The sequence below is a fragment of the Nicotiana tabacum genome, chromosome 10 (assembly GCF_000715075.1).
Source record: "Nicotiana tabacum cultivar K326 chromosome 10, ASM71507v2, whole genome shotgun sequence".
Taxonomy (NCBI): Eukaryota; Viridiplantae; Streptophyta; class Magnoliopsida; order Solanales; family Solanaceae; genus Nicotiana; species Nicotiana tabacum.
The window spans coordinates 42,527,409-42,543,849 of NC_134089.1; positions in this window are offsets into that span (position 1 = coordinate 42,527,409).

The following is a 16,441-nucleotide window of genomic DNA, read 5'->3' on the forward strand; positions in this document are numbered from 1 at the left end:
TGCAGAGTGTAGTATGAGTACAACCGACCCCATGTACTCGTAAGTGTCGAGCCTAACCTCGACGAAGTAGTGACGAGGCTATGACAAGACACCCACATAATAAACCTGTGCAGATAACAGTATATGTACAAGAAAACAACAAATGAAAACTAGACAAGTAATATCGGGAGGGGGACATGCTGAGAGGGATACAAGATACAAGAGATACAACGTAATGATAACCAGAACAATCAATATACCTTTAGCCATTAAAAACAATTAAGCATAATGAAGAAAATTGCACGATATCACCCTTCGTGCTTTTACTCTCAACCTCACAATAAAACAATGATACTGCACGACATCACCCTTCGTGGTTTTACTCTCACTCACAGTATAAATCAATAGAAACGACACGACATCACCCTTCGTGCATTAACTCTCATAGTATGGCACGACATCACTCTTTGTGTACTCACAATATGACACGACATCACCATTCGTGCATTAACACTCTCCCTTACCACATAATAATGAACAAGTAATAACACGGAGATAAGATCAACAACTATAAGCCTTACTTCAACAACGGTTCCACAATACCGATCTCAATTCGGAATCAATATTCAATTATCACCAACACTCATAAACACGATAAGGACGATCAATTTAACAATTAACTAGTCTAAGCATGGATAATATGATCAGGAAAAGCAATAATTGCAAAGAACAAGTCCCACCCGCATTATATAACCCGACAATAACGCATAAGTACTCGTCACCTCATATATACATTGTACCCAACATCTAAATACGTAACAAATAGACAAATAAGTCCTAATCCCTCAAGTCAAGGTTAACCACGATACTTACCTCGCTCCAAAGACCAAACTCAAAGCTTAACCACAGCTTTGCCTTTCAAACAAGCCTCCGAACCAATAGAATCAAACAAATTACCAACCAAATGATTCAAATTAAGCCTTAGGAACTACCCACGATTGCAAAGAATCCAATTTAGGTCATTATTGAAAAAGTCAACAAAAGTCAACACTCGGGCCCGCTTGGTCCAATCTCGAAATTCGGACCAAAATCCGATTACCCATTCACCCCGAGCTCGATTATGTAATTTATTTTGGAATCCGACCTCAATTTGAGGTCTAAATCCCTATTTTATAAAAATTTCTAATTCTACTCAAAACCCCAATTTTCACCATGAAAACACAAGATTTTTGGGAAATGCAGTGAAAGATTGAAAGAAACTAGTTTAGAATCACTTACCAATGATTTGGGGAAGAAAGGTTCTTTGAAAAATCGCCTCTAGGGTTTAGAAAACTAGTTTTCTTTGGCCCAACTACTCTTCACAAATGCAATGAGTAGCTCGCAAATGCGAAAATATCAGAGGTCGCAAATGCGATGCCTGATCTCGCAAATGCGAGATCAGAGGCCTGCACTAGAACTAAAACACTAGCAATATTCTTAAGTCCAAATTTCACTTTGTAGCCTATCCGAACCTCACCCGAGCCCTCGGAGCTCCAAACCAAATACACACACAAGTCTAAAAATATCATACGAACTTGCTCGCGCGATCAAATCGCCAAAATAACAGCTAGAACTACGAATTGAACACCAAATCAAATGAAATCTTCAAGAAAAATTTGAAACCTCTATTTTCACAATGGGACGTCCGAATCATGTCAAACCAACTCCGTTTCTCATCACATTTGACAGGCAAGTCATAAACATGGTATTGGACCTATACTGGATTCCGAAACTAAAATATTGACCCAATATTCAAAAAGTCAATCATTGGTCAAACATTTCATATTCATTAAGCTTTTAACTTTTAAATTTCAACAAAGTTCGATAACTCGGGCTTGGGACTTCCGAATTCGATTCCGGGCATATCCCAAGTCTCAAATCTCGATATAGTCAAAATACGAATCTAGCTTGTTTGCTCAAAATATTGGCCGAAGTCAACTCAAATTGATTTTAAGGCAAAAATTCATATTTTCTCAATTTTTAACATAAGCTTTTCAAAATCACGCCCGGACTGCGCACACAAATCCAAAAGGGCTAAAATGAGGTATTTAAGGTTCCGAAATACAGAATTAGGTTTTAAAACATAAGATGACCTATCGGGTCATCACATTAAATTTATATTTTTATTAGTTTAACTCTTAGTACTATATTGTAACTACGTTTTTTTTAAAAATATTTCTTTTACCATCAATACTATTATGTACAATACAAGTTTTGCAATTACTTATATGTTGAATTTGTAAAATAATTGAATTTGATTTTCTAACTAATTAGTTGATTCAAAAATTTATTTTGTTAAATTAATTCAAAAACTTAATTATTCATTCTTAACATCAGAGGAAATAATTTTTCTTCATTCTAATTCTTAATATTATCTCATTCCAAGTGTAATATTTAACTATAACCATATTATTATCCAATAAGTTCAAAGGATAAAAATATCTTCACGTGGAGAATTTTAGTTATTTATAAAACTTTAAATATTAGAAAGATAATTAAACTATAGTGGGCAAAAATATAGACCAACATATCATTATAATAAGTTCTAAAATTTAATTATTTTTAACCATTTTATTAGAGTGTAAAAATCCAAACCCCACCCCACTCGTTTAAGTAAAATGCCAAAATAAAAAAGTGACTACTACCTTAAGTCATAATTTTAACACGTATAAGACAAAAAAGTTGGGGTGTGATCTACATATTTAAAATAATGAAAAATTTACTAATACGTCAAGTTTAGTTGATTTCAAAATCCAAGATATGTGACGACCCGGCCAGTCGTCTCATGAGTTACCGCTCCATTTCCCCCATTTCAGCTTCCTTACGCTTCGTTATCCGTGTTTTATGTGATCGAGTTTATTAGTTCGAATTCGGAGAGGACTTGGTAAGAAATGAGACACTTAGTCTCTTTTAAGAAGGCTTAAGTTGGAAAAATCAACCGGATATTGACTTATGTGTTAGAAGGCTCGGAAGTGAGTTCCGATGGTTCGGTTAGCTTCGGGAGGTGATTTGAATTGGCGAAATTGATATTTTGGCAAATTCTGGTTGATAGGCGAGATTTTGATATAGAGGTCGGAATGGAATTCCGAGAGTTGCAGTAGCTTCATTGTGTCAATTGGGATGTATGGACGAGATTTGATAGACCTTTTGATCGAAAGCATAATTTAAGAGTTCTTGGAGCTCTTAGGCCTGAATCCTATGTTAAATTGGTGATTTGATGTTGTTGTGAGCGTTCCGAAGTTTTGAGCAAGTTTGAACGATGTCATGAGATGTGTTGGTACAATTGGTTTGAAGTTCCGGGAGTTCCCGGTAGGTTCCAGGATGTTTTAGTGCAAAAATCATAGCTGTAGCAGGTCTACAGGGGTTGCAGGCCCCAGAACTCACCCATGCGGTCCGCACAAAAATAGGTGCGCCTGCGTGGAGTGCTATGCGGACCGCACAAAAGCGGCCGCGGCCGCGGTAGGTGTCATGCGGACCGCACAAAATGGTGTGCGGCCGCGGTGGGGAACGATCCACTGGTCCTACTTCGAAAGCTCATATCTTTTAATATACAAAGAATTTTGAGGTGATTCAAAAACAAAAGTTGTAGCCCTTCGTGTCTAGTTGCCAGAAAAGTAAAGATATTGCAATTTGGACATCGGTAGCAAAAGTTATGGCCAAAATACTAAAGCCTGTCACTGCAGAGGGAGGCCTGTGCGGTCGCACGTTGCCTTTGCGCGGACCGCACTGGCTTGCGCGGACCACATGAGTTTTGGTGCGGCCCGCAGTAGCTGATACCTAAGGAGTACCTATAAATACGAGGTTTTGGATTTTATTTAATATTTTGACCTAGAGAGCTCGGATTTTGGCGATTTTTCGAAGGTTTTTCAAGAAATTCATCGGGGTAAGTGATTTTAACTCAGATTTGGCTAGAATACATGAATCTATCACTGAATTCATCATTTAATTCGTGATTTGAGATAGAATTTGGGAAGAAAATTGTTTAACCTTTCAAAAATGTAAAATTATGATTTGAAGGACCATATGGTATCGAAATTTGATAATTTTGGTATGGTTAGACTCGTGAGGGTATGACGATTCTGAAAATGTAAATTTTACCCGATTTTGAGATGTGGTCCCGGGGCTCGGGTTTTGCTAATTTCGAGATTTTTGATATTTTTCGAATGTTTTCGCTTGGGCTTTGTTCCCTTAGCATATTGTGACGTATTCGTTTTAATTTTGGATAGATTCGACGCGTGTGGAGGCCAATTTGGGGGGCAAAGGCGTCGCGAGCTAGAGAATTAGCCAGTTCGAGGTGAGTAATGGTTGTAAATGATGTCCTAAGGGTTTGAAGCCTTGAATTGCACATCGTAGTGCTATATTGAGGCAAGATACATGCTGGATGATGGGTATGGGGTCTTTCACCACTGTGGATTGTGACTTGGTCCATCCCGATTGATGACTTTACTGAATATTTGAAACTTAAATGATATTTCTACATCATGTTTTGGGCTGAGAACTACTGTTTTACTAATGCCCAAGGGGCTTATGATGATTTCTGGACTGAGTGAGGCCGAGGGCCATATGTGAGGATATGCTGAGTGATATGAGGCCGAGGGCCTGAGATACTATTTATGCCATGCGGTGGCTTGAGTGATGTGAGGATATGCTGAGTGATGATGCCACGAGGTGGCTTGATATAGCGCTTGGGCCGTAAGGGGCCCCTCCGGAGTCTGCACACCCATAGTGAACACGGGTACCCATGTGATTTGAAACAGTGGTAACAATGACACTGTATGATGCAATTTGGTCAGGTAACAATGGCTGACCATTATGCTGAGTGATTGTGAGGTAGCCCGAAGGGCTGATATTGTACTGAGCGATTGATACTGTGCCCGAGGGGCGGATTTCTACTTGTTAATTACCTATTAAATTACCTATTTTACTTGTTTTAAAAAGGAATATCATTTGATTTCTTCACTGATTTACTGATTTAAGTGATTTTACCGCTTGATATGGAATTGCTTTGTGCCTTTACGTGTTTTCATACTTTCAGCCATTATTTATAATTATTACTCACTGAGTCAGAGTACTCACATTACTCCCTGCACCGTGTGTGCAGATTCAGGTATAGCAGAGTCCGCACCTGAGCACTGATTCCTTCCAGGCTAGGCAGTGATTTGGAGTTACGAGGTAGCTGTTGACGTCCGCAGCCCCTTGTCTCTCTTATCCTCTATCATTTATGTTTTCTTTAGACTGTTGTAATGGATTTCGTACTTTGTAGACCTATAGCAGATTCTGTAGTAGCTCATGACTTGTGACACCCCGGTTTGGGCTGTGTCGGGATGGTTCCTACTGTTGTTAACGTTAACAATTCCGCAATTTATGAGTATTATATTATATGTTATTACTGTTTATGATGATTAACTGTTTAAAAGAGGTGTTCCATTTTGGTCTAGCTGGCCTTGTCTTCACGAGAGGCGCCATCACGACCGGGTTCGGGGATTTGGGTCGTGACAAGTTGGTATCAGAACCTAGGTTAGTTAGGTCTCACGAGTCATGAGCAGGTTTAGTAGAGTCTCGTGGATCGGTACATAGATGGCTGCAGAACCTTTAGAAAAAATTTTATATTCTTGAAACTCTTGTCGTGCGAACTTGTTGGTCCGAGTACTAAACTTCTGATATTCCATTCTCTCACAGATGGTGAGGACTCGCGCTACTGGGCGAGGTGGACGACCACCAGTGCCACCCACTGAGGCCACCAGAGGCCGTGGACGTGGTCGTGGACGTGGCAGAGGCAGAGCAGCGAAGGCAGCACCTGTTGATGCACCGGCTGCCCCGGCTCCGGATCAGGCTCCCGCTATGGATGCTCCAGCAGTACCAGTTCAGGCACCAGTTGTGCCTATCATGGTTTCGGGTCTTTAGGAGGCCTTGGCACAGATCTTATCAGTTTACACTGGCCTGGCCTGCACTGGCTCGCACACTTGAGTAAGTAGTGCAGGGACTACAGACACCGGGGGTACCTCCAGCTCAGCCGGTTGCACCAACTCAGGAGTTTATTGTGCCAGTTATGCCGGATGATGAGCAGCGTCGTCTTGAGAGGTTTGGTAGACTCCAGCCTCCGTCATTCAGTGGTACCGAGGGCGAGGATGCCCAGGGTTTTCTTGATAAGTGTCAGCGGATGCTCCGTACAGCAGGGATTCTTGAGACTAGTGGTGTGGCATTTACCACCTTTCAGTTTACTGGGGCTGCCTTCATATGGTGGGAGGCGTATGAGAGGCGTAGGCCGGTTGGAGCAGCGCCCCTTACTTGGCAGCAGTTCTCCACTCTCTTCTTGGAGAAGTATGTGCCGCAGTCCTGCAGAGAGGAGCTGCGTAGACAGTTTGAGTGGTTGCGACAGGGGGATATGACTGTGTCACAGTATGAGTCAAGGTTTTCTGAGTTGGCTCGTCATGCCATTTGGATGGTTCCGACAGATCGTGAGAGGATTAGGAGATTTGTTGATGGCCTTAACTATCACCTCCGTATTCTTATGACCCGAGAGAGGGTGTTGGGTGCTACGTTCGAGGAGGTGGTAGATATCGCTCGCGAGATTGAGATGGTTCGCCGTCAGGATCGAGAGGAGAGGGAGGCCAAGAAGCCTCGAGGATCTGGCAGTTATAGTTGTGATTCTTCGAGGGGCCAGCTTCAGCATGGTAGAGGCTGTTCTTTCAGGCATGCTCAGTCAGCCCGCCCAGAGTATCGCAGGGCATCTTCGGGTCATGGTCATCATGGATCTCAGAGGGGCTAGTCATCACTCAGTGCCCTTCCAGCCCAGAGTTCATCTCGTGCCCCGTCAGCTCAGGGTTCTTTTATGCCGAGTGCATCAGCTGGTCACTCCGGTGTGAGGGGTTCCCTTCAGTCCCCTTCTCTAGCACCTGGGAGTTGTTATGAGTGTGGAGAGTTTGGACATGTGTGGAGGCAGTGTCCTCGTCGTATGGCTAGTTCATCTCAGCAGAGGGGTCAGCCCTCGACTACTACTCCAGTTACCTCACCACCCGCCCAGCTAGCTAGGGGTGGAGGTCATGCAGCTAGGGGTCGCCCCAGAGGGGGAGGTCGATCAGGGGGCGGTCAGGCCCGTTTCTATGCATTTCCTGGCAGACCAGATGCTATTGCTTCAGATGCTGTCATTACAGGTATTGTTTCAGTCTGCCACAGAGATGCCTCTGTATTATTTGATCCCGGTTCCACCTTTTCTTATTTGTCATCATACTTTGCTCGTTATTTGGGTACACCCCGTGAGTTTCTTGCTTTACCTGTTCATGTATCTACCCCAGTGGGCGATACTATTATTGTAGACCGTGTGTACTGGTCATGTGTGGTAACTATTGGGGGTCTGGAGACCTGAGTGGATCTATTGCTATTGATCATGGTGGATATTGATGTCATTTTGGGCATGGATTGGCTATCTCCGTATCATGCTATTCTAGACTGTCATGCTAAGACAGTCACTTTGGCTATGCCGGGTATACCGTGGATCGAGTGGCGTGGTGTAACTGATTATATCCCTAGTATAGTGATCTCTTTCTTGAAGGCCCAGCGTATGGTTGGGAAGGGTTGCCTTTCATATCTAGCATTTGTGAGGGATGTTGGAGCTAAGACTCCTAGTATTGATTCTGTCCCAGTTGTGAGGGATTTTCCCGATGTTTTTCCTGCAGACCTGTCGGGCAAGCCACCGGACAGGGATATTGATTTTGGTATTGACTTGGTGCCGGGCACTTAGCCCATTTCTATTCCGCCATATTGTATGTCACCAGCAGAGTTGAAGGAATTGAAAGAACAACTTCAGGAACTCCTAGATAAGGGGTTCATTTGGCCTAGTGTGTCCCCTTGGGGTGCACCGGTTTTGTTTGTGAAGAAGAAGGATGGCACGATGAGAATGTGCATTGATTATAGGCAATTGAACAAAGAAACAATCAAGAACAAGTATCCTTTGCCTCACATTGATGATTTATTGATCAACTTCAGGGAGCGAGGGTGTTCTCCAAGATTGATCTCCGTTCGGGTTATCACCAGTTGAAGATCATGGATTCAGATATTCTTAAGATTGCTTTCAGGACCAGATATGGTCATTATGATTTTCTTGTTATGTCTTTCGGGCTAACCAATGCCCCAGCAACATTCATGCATTTGATGAACAGTGTATTCGGCCTTATCTGGATTCGTTCGTTATTGTATTCATTGATAATATTCTGGTGTACTCGCGTAGTCAGGAGGAGCACGCGGAGCATTTGAGAGTTGTGTTGCAGAGACTGAGGGAAGAGAAACTTTATGCAAAATTCTCCAAGTGTGAGTTTTGGCTTAGATCAGTGGCTTTCTTGGGGCACGTGGTGTCCAACGAGGGTATACAGGTTGATCCGAAGAAGATAGAGGCGGTTCAGAGTTGGCCCAGACCGTCCTCAGCCACAGAGATTCGTAGCTTTCTTGGGTTAGCAGGCTATTATCGCCGGTTTGTTCAGGGATTTTCATCCATTGCATCGCCCTTGACCAAGTTGACTCAGAAGGGTGCTCCATTTGTATGGTCGGATGAGTGTGAGGAGAGCTTTCAGAAGCTCAAGATAGCCTTGACCACAACTCCAGTGTTGGTTTTGCCATCAACTTCAGGTTCATATACTGTGTATTGTAATGCTTCAAGAGTTGGGATTGGTTGTGTGTTGATGCAGGAGGGTAGAGTTATTGCTTACGCTTCTCGGTAGTTGAAGCCCCATGAGAAGAACTACCCCATTCATGATTTGGAGTTAGCTGCCATAGTTCACGCATTGAAGATTTGGAGGCATTACTTGTATGGCGTATCTTATGAGGTGTTCACTGATCATCGCAGTCTTCAGCATTTGTTCAAGCAAGAGGATCTTAATTTGAGGCAGCGGAGATGGTTGGAGTTGCTTAAGGATTATGATATCACTATATTGTACCATCCGGGAAAGGCCAATGTGGTGGCCGATGCTTTGAGCCGAAAGGCAGTGAGTATGGGGAGTTTGGCATATATTCCAGTTGGGGAGAGACCTCTTGCAGTTGATGTTCAGGCCTTGGCCAATCGGTTCGTGAGGTTGGATATTCCGGAGCCCAGTCGGGTGTTGGCTTGTGTGGTTTCTCGATCTTCTTTATATGATCGCATCAGAGAGCGCCAGTATGATGATCTGCATTTGCTTGTCCTTAGGGACAGAGTCCAGCATGATGATACCAGAGATGTGACCATCGGTGATGATGGTGTGTTGAGGATGCAGGGCCGGATTTGTGTGCCCAATATGGATGGGCTTAGAGAGCTAATTCTGGAGGAGGCCCATAACTCGCGGTATTTCATTCAGCCGGGTGCCGCGAAGATGTATCAGGATTTGAGGCAACACTATTAGTGGAGAAGAATGAAGAAAGATATTGTGGGATTTGTAGCTCGGTGTCTCAACTGTCAGCAGGTGAAGTATGAGCATCAGAGACCGGTGTCACACCTCATTTTCCCGCCCTCGCGAGGGGTGTAGTAGTTTTTTTCAATTAAAGGACAATCGAAACGAGATTTGTTTATTTATTTCAGAGTCGCCACTTGGGAGATTTTAGGGTGTCCCAAGTCACCAATTTTAATCCCGAATCGAGGAAAAGAATGACTCCATATTACAGTCTGCGCACCAGAAATCCGGATAAGGAATTCTGTTAACCCGGGAGAAGGTGTGTGTTAGGCATTCCCGAATTCCGTGGTTCTAGCACGGTCGCTCAACTGTTATATTTGGCTTATTTACCTGATTTTTAAACAATTAAGAACTTATATGCAAATTTAGCATTAAACCGCTTTTATCATTATTCTTATTATTATTTTTATATAAGAATTGCAACGTCGTGAAAACGCATCTCGAACCACGTCACAACCAGTGTACACGTGATTTGTTGACGCATTTTGACTTCGTCAAGATCGGGATTTGGGTTACATAAATGCACACCCGTATTTAAGAAAATAACTTTATTAAATATGCGCCAAAATACTACGCGTTATTAAACTATTAGGTAGGACTGTGAAATTTACTAAATGGCCCATCCCGGAATCTAAATATTTTTTAAAAAAATAAAATAAATAAGATTGGAGGACCCTGCAAATTTTGTATTGTTTACATTTATTTATTTTTAGCGAAATCCTCCCTTATTTTATGAATATCTTTTAATGACTACTTTTTATTATTACTAATATAAAATCAATCTCTACATACTTAAAAATAACATATTAAATACTAGTTTAAAACAAATATTAACGGAAAGTAATATTACTAAAATTATAATTATAAATACAGCATGGAATTGTCAAATAATTTTTTTTTTCGGATTTAAAAAAAAACCAATTATCCCATAGTCAATTAAAATCATATTGTTAGATGACTTGAGCTATTGAAATTAATTATTTACAAATACTGAAAATTAGAAATAATCTTGACTACTAAACCGTATTTTTAAAAATTAAATAATTTAACCTTAACTAACCTTGTTTTAATTCAAATCATGTCCTAATACTTGATTCGCAAAATTAATTCATGTTTTAACTGAATTCAGCTACATGATTCCGATTAACTTAACGTTGGCGATACTAAAACCCTTATGAATAAAGAATTTAATCAATTTTTGCCAAACTGATTTAATAAAGCCATTTTTACGTTATTTTCTTCTATTTTTATTATTTGACAGTTTAATTAGTAATGAACATGCTTAAATATATACTACCTAATAATCAGGTTGAAGCAAAACACTATTTAATACATCGCTACAATATGCCTAATTATGCCAAACGACGGCGATTTACAGAATAATAATACATGAAATATCCTGAATGCAATTAATAAAAAAACTAAATTAAAAATTTAAACTTCCATTCTTCATTTCAGCTTACAAAATGCCAAAATTACAGTTGTGTACCTGATATTGCCAATATAAGAAGAAGAAAGTCAGCCACGTAGTACGTAACACAACAACAACAATAATAACCAGCAATCCAGTCAACAGAAATCCAGTGACAGATTTGAAAATCAAAATAAAATCCAGAAATACTGTCAACAAACAACGGACAGAAACCAAGGAAATTTTCAAATTTGAAAGGCTAATTAATATTTAACCCTTAATTTCTAAACCCGTATATCAGAATATTTATCAGATGTGAACTACTCTCTCTTCTAATTTCCAGCTCTTTTTATTTGTATATTTTTTTTTCTTTCTTTTTCTTTCTTGAAAGTTTTAATATTTTTTCGGATTTTTTCTTTCTCTCTTAAATATTCAGCTTTTTTCTCTCTCTCTCTCTTTCTCTATCTCTTTCCCTATGTCTGTCTGTCCGTCCTAAAATCTGATCAAGCCTCCTATATATATCACATCCCCAAACCTTTTAATTAATTAATAAAACACCCATTTTCTCTTACCAAAACCATTATCTTCCCACTCATCCCCATTTTAATCCCACTAAATTAAATAAATATATCAACCCCACCCCATTACATCTTGTCCCCCATGCTTATCATAAACAATTATATCACCTACACCCCAATACATTTTGTCCCCCATGCTTAATTACTTTAATACTATCTTAATTTTAATGGCAAGAAAATTCAAAATAAATAATTATTCAGAAATTAAATTCCAAAAATACCCCTATGACCTTATTGCAATTACCATGTTATCCCTGAATGTACTGCAATTTACCCAATTACCCTTATCAGCTATAACCAATCAATTAATCAAACTCGACCAAAATATAACCAATATGATCAATTTCTACACAAATTCAAACAACAAATCACATGAACATGATTTCTGAACCAATTCAACAACAATATCACATGAACACAAATCGAACAACAAAGAACAACAAAAATTTTGATTGAACAATATTTTTAGCAACAAACGAACCTACTTTCAGATTCAACAACAACAACAAACAAGTATATTCAGATTTCTAAATTCAATAATCATTTGAACTTAAAATCAACTCTAACAACATTACAACCAACAATTACTATATTAAACTTAAACACGATTATGAGACAAACTCAAGAAATAATCATAAATGATGAACAATAAACAAAAAAATCAAACTTATACTAATTTCGGATTCAAGAACAATCAAACAAAGTATGAACATAAATGAAAAGATTCAACAACAATAACAAACAAGCTTTATTCAAACTTCGAATTAAACTTAAACAAAACAAATAAACATATTCAAATCACTAATCTTCAAATAATCAATTAATCTTTTAAAAATTAAATCCAACAAAATTATAACAAAGATACATGATCCAAAAATTAAAACCAAAACATAACTTCACATTAAATCACTGAATTAAAAACGAACTTAAAAAAAAATGAATACGAATTAAATCTATATTAACAACAAACAACGGATTCAAACGATTTAAGCTAACACTTTTCTATATTAAAACTAAATCCTCTTAAAATTAATAAAACAAACTGAAAAATAATTTAATTGAATCTTCAACTTAAATCTATCAACAATATAATTAATCAAACTAACAATTTCTACAAAAATAAACAAGAAAAATAAAACAACTGAATAAAAATCAAGAACACGAATCAAACATTTAACGATTTCGGATCCGAAAAATATCAAACAAATTACGGACAATAAATGAGACTCAAAAACCAACTAACCAGAAATGAAACGAGGAACAGCGACTGACCAACGATGAATTCGTATGGACTGTTTTGACGAAAGAACAAAGAAGATGAAGCAGCCACGACTAGCGGATTAACTCCCGATAAACTCCCAAAAACGACTAGCAGATGAAGCAGCCACGACTAGCATATTAACTCCAAAAAACGTGAGCAGCAGCAGCAGCACGGAGGAGCTGGAAGGAGGAAGAGAAGCAGCAACAGAAGCGCCGGCAGCAACGACTGCGTCAATGGCGGACGCGGGCAGCAGCTGCGACGGAGAAGGTGAAGGTCGACGAGCTGTTCGTCGTCGATGGAGAAGTGGAAATGCAGCAACAATGGAGGAAAAAAAGCAGTAGCAATGGCGAAGAGAAAAGGACACAGCAGCAGCGACATGGACGACGCAGAAACAGCTGCGACGATGGTCGTTTGGACGCGACGACGATGGTGTAGCTGCTGGGAGTCATTGCTGCTCGTCATGGCTGCTCGTTCATGGCTGCTTGGGGCTGTTTGAGGTCATCCATGACTGTACGTGGTGGAGAAGACGACGAAGAAGAAAGCAACTCGTCGAGGGTCGTTTGGTTGTTTGGGCGAAGAACGAAGGAGGAGCAGCCATGGATGAGCTTTTTGAGCTCGACATGGAGAAGATGAAGACGCAGTTGGGTCGTCCATGGTGGGGGAGGGGAGCCATGGTTGTGTGTTTGAGATGTTTGGAGAAGAAGAAGAAAATGAGAGGGGGGGGGTAACTTGAGTTTAGGGTTTTTTAGTTTTTGTTTTGTTTTGTTTTGTTTTGTTTTGTTTTTGAAATACAAGATAGGGGGTGTTGGGTTATGGATTGGGTCGACCCGGTTTGAAGTGGACCGGGTCATGAGAAGGTTGGATAATTTTTTGGGCCTGTGGCTCACAATTGAAGAAGTGGCCCAATCCGATTTTTCTTTGTATTTTTGCCCTCTTTTCTTCTTTTATTTTTCTAAAACTAAATTATAAAAGTACTTAAATTATTATTAATAACTAAATTAAGTTATAAAAGCGCAAATTAACTCCCAATAACAATTAACGCACAATTAAGTAATAATTAAGCATAAAATTATATATTTAGACATTAAATGCTAAAAATGCAAAAGATGCCTATTTTTGTAATTTTTAATTTTTGTAAAACAAACTTAATTACTAACAATTGTATAATTAAATCCTACATGCACAAATGCGACATATTTTGTATTTTTTATTAATTTAACAAATAAACATACACAGACAAATACAAATAATTATCCAAAAATGTCACAAAATTGCACACCAAGGAAAATTATTTTATTTTGGATTTTTTTGGGAGTGATTCTCATATAGGGCAAAAATTACGTGCTCACAGCTGCCACTCTTTGTCTGAAAACACGAAGGGTTTTCGTGCAAAGATAAAATGAGCGGATACGAGCGATTTTTGCCCGTTCGAGTACTCCGTGTGAAGCATTTTTTTGAAAGATTTGACCGAACCTTTGCTTCAGAGGTTTCCTACATATCCTGGGCTAAACAGAAATCAGGTCAATGTAGTTCGGGAAGTTTTGGTAGCTGGAATTACCATGGGACTGCAATGTTACTGTTGTTGTATGCTACTTTTACTTGTTTGCTGACCTCCTTATTACACCATGCTTAAAAGAAAACAAGAATCTAGGCTAGACTACGGATCATAAGATCTCATTTATCTGCAACTTGTTCCTGTTGCCTTGCTTTCTTGTCGACTTGCGTTTCTTCCGGTGCTTTTCTTCCGAGACTTTGGGGATGACACTGACCTTTTGCTTTTCTGAATACCAGTTTTCATTATTCCGTTCTGTCTGCTGGGGATATGGCTTTCTTCATTAAGCTTTGTTATGCTGGGCATAATTCAATATTCACATGCCACTTCTTTCAAGACGCGTCTTTTCTTCCTTTTGACTCATGCACTTGAGTTTGTGCTGGGATCTCTTGTTGCAACCTTCTGTTTTCCGGTGCTGAGGATTTTTTATTGTTTCCTGCTGGGAATTCCTGTTGTAACCTTCTACCTTCCGGTGAGTTACTGATTTCAAGATCTGCAGTATAAGACTGAAAAGTATTCCTCTAGTTATACAGGTGGGTGCCTGGATGCAACAGTATGAAATGTATTCCCTCGTTATACTGGTGGGCGACCTAGGACATGAAATGAAAATGTATACCCGCATTATACTGGTGGGCGACCTAAAAATGAAAAACTGAAATGTATGCCCGCATTATACTGGTAGGCGACCTAGCACACGAAATGAAAAACAGAAATGTATTCCCGCATTATACTGGTGGGCGACCTAGAAATGACATGAAAATGTATACCCGTATTATACTGGTGGGCGACCTAGAACAGAAATGAAAAGACAGAAATGTATTCCCGCATTATACTGGTAGGCGACCTAGAACAGAAATGTAAAGACAGAAATGTATTCCCGCATTATACTGGTGGGCGACCTAGAACAGAAATGAAAAGACAGAAATGTATTCCCGCATTATACTGGTGGGCGACCTAGGACATGAAATGAAAATGTATACCCGCATTATACTGGTGGGCGACCTAAAAATGAAATGAAAAGACAGAAATGTATACCCGCATTATACTGGTGGGCGACCTAGAACATGAAATGAAAAACTAAAAGGTATGCCCGCATTATACTGGTGGGCGACCTAGAACATGAAATGAAAAGACAGAAATGTATACCCGCATTATACTGGTGGGCGACCTAGAACATGAAATGAAAACATAAATGCATACCCGCATTATACTGGTGGGCGACCTAGAACATGAAATGAAAAGACAGAAATGTATTCCCGCATTATACTGGTGGGCGCCTAGGACGTGAAATGAAAAACAGAAATGTATACCCGTATTATACTGGTGGGTGACCTAGAACATGAAATGTATACCCGCATTATACTGGTGGGCGACCTAGGACATGAAATGAAAACAGAAATGCATACCCGCATTATACTGGTGGGCGACCTAGAACATGAAATGAAAACATAAATGCATACCCGCATTATACTGGTGGGCGACCTAGAACATGAAATGAAAAGACAAAAAATGTATTCCCGCATTATACTGGTGGGCGACCTAGTTGGTAAAGAATAATTTGAATTTGTTTCCTCGATTCTCCAAGAAAATTTTCATTTGTGGCAAAAAAATTTCTACCTCAATTCTGGCGATCTTTCTCATGGCGTATCTTTAGGCCATCATCAACACTTTATTTTCCTGTTCAAATCAAAGAAAATTTAGTTAGTTTTTTTTTTGAAATACGGCGAGTGGTTATGTCACTCCTGATGGGGATGATTGTTCCCTTTCCCTTATTCCTGTTCGGCGTTCCCAAAACTTGTTGGGGATGATGTTATTTGCTGGGGATAACATTCTGCTGGGGATGGTTTTTCCATTTATCCCTTCCCCATTTTGTATCTCAAAAATTGCTGGGGGTTATTTTGCTGAAGATGGATTTTCCTTTCTTCCCTTCCCATTCTGTGTTGTCCGACCACCTCGGAACTTGGTCGATATTCGGTCGGAGTCCTGCTGGGGATCGTCTTGGAACTTGGCCCACAATTTCCTCCACATGTTTTTTTTTTCCGGCTCTTCCCCGTACTTTCCTTGCCATTTTAGGACAATATTATTTGGCCTGGCAACCAACGTCTTTTGTCTTATTGCCTTGTCTCTAGCCTGCCCTTTTCACATTTTATGTTGTACCATTTTGGCAACTGGTAGTAAGCTCTGAGAGACCTTCCTAGAAAAATT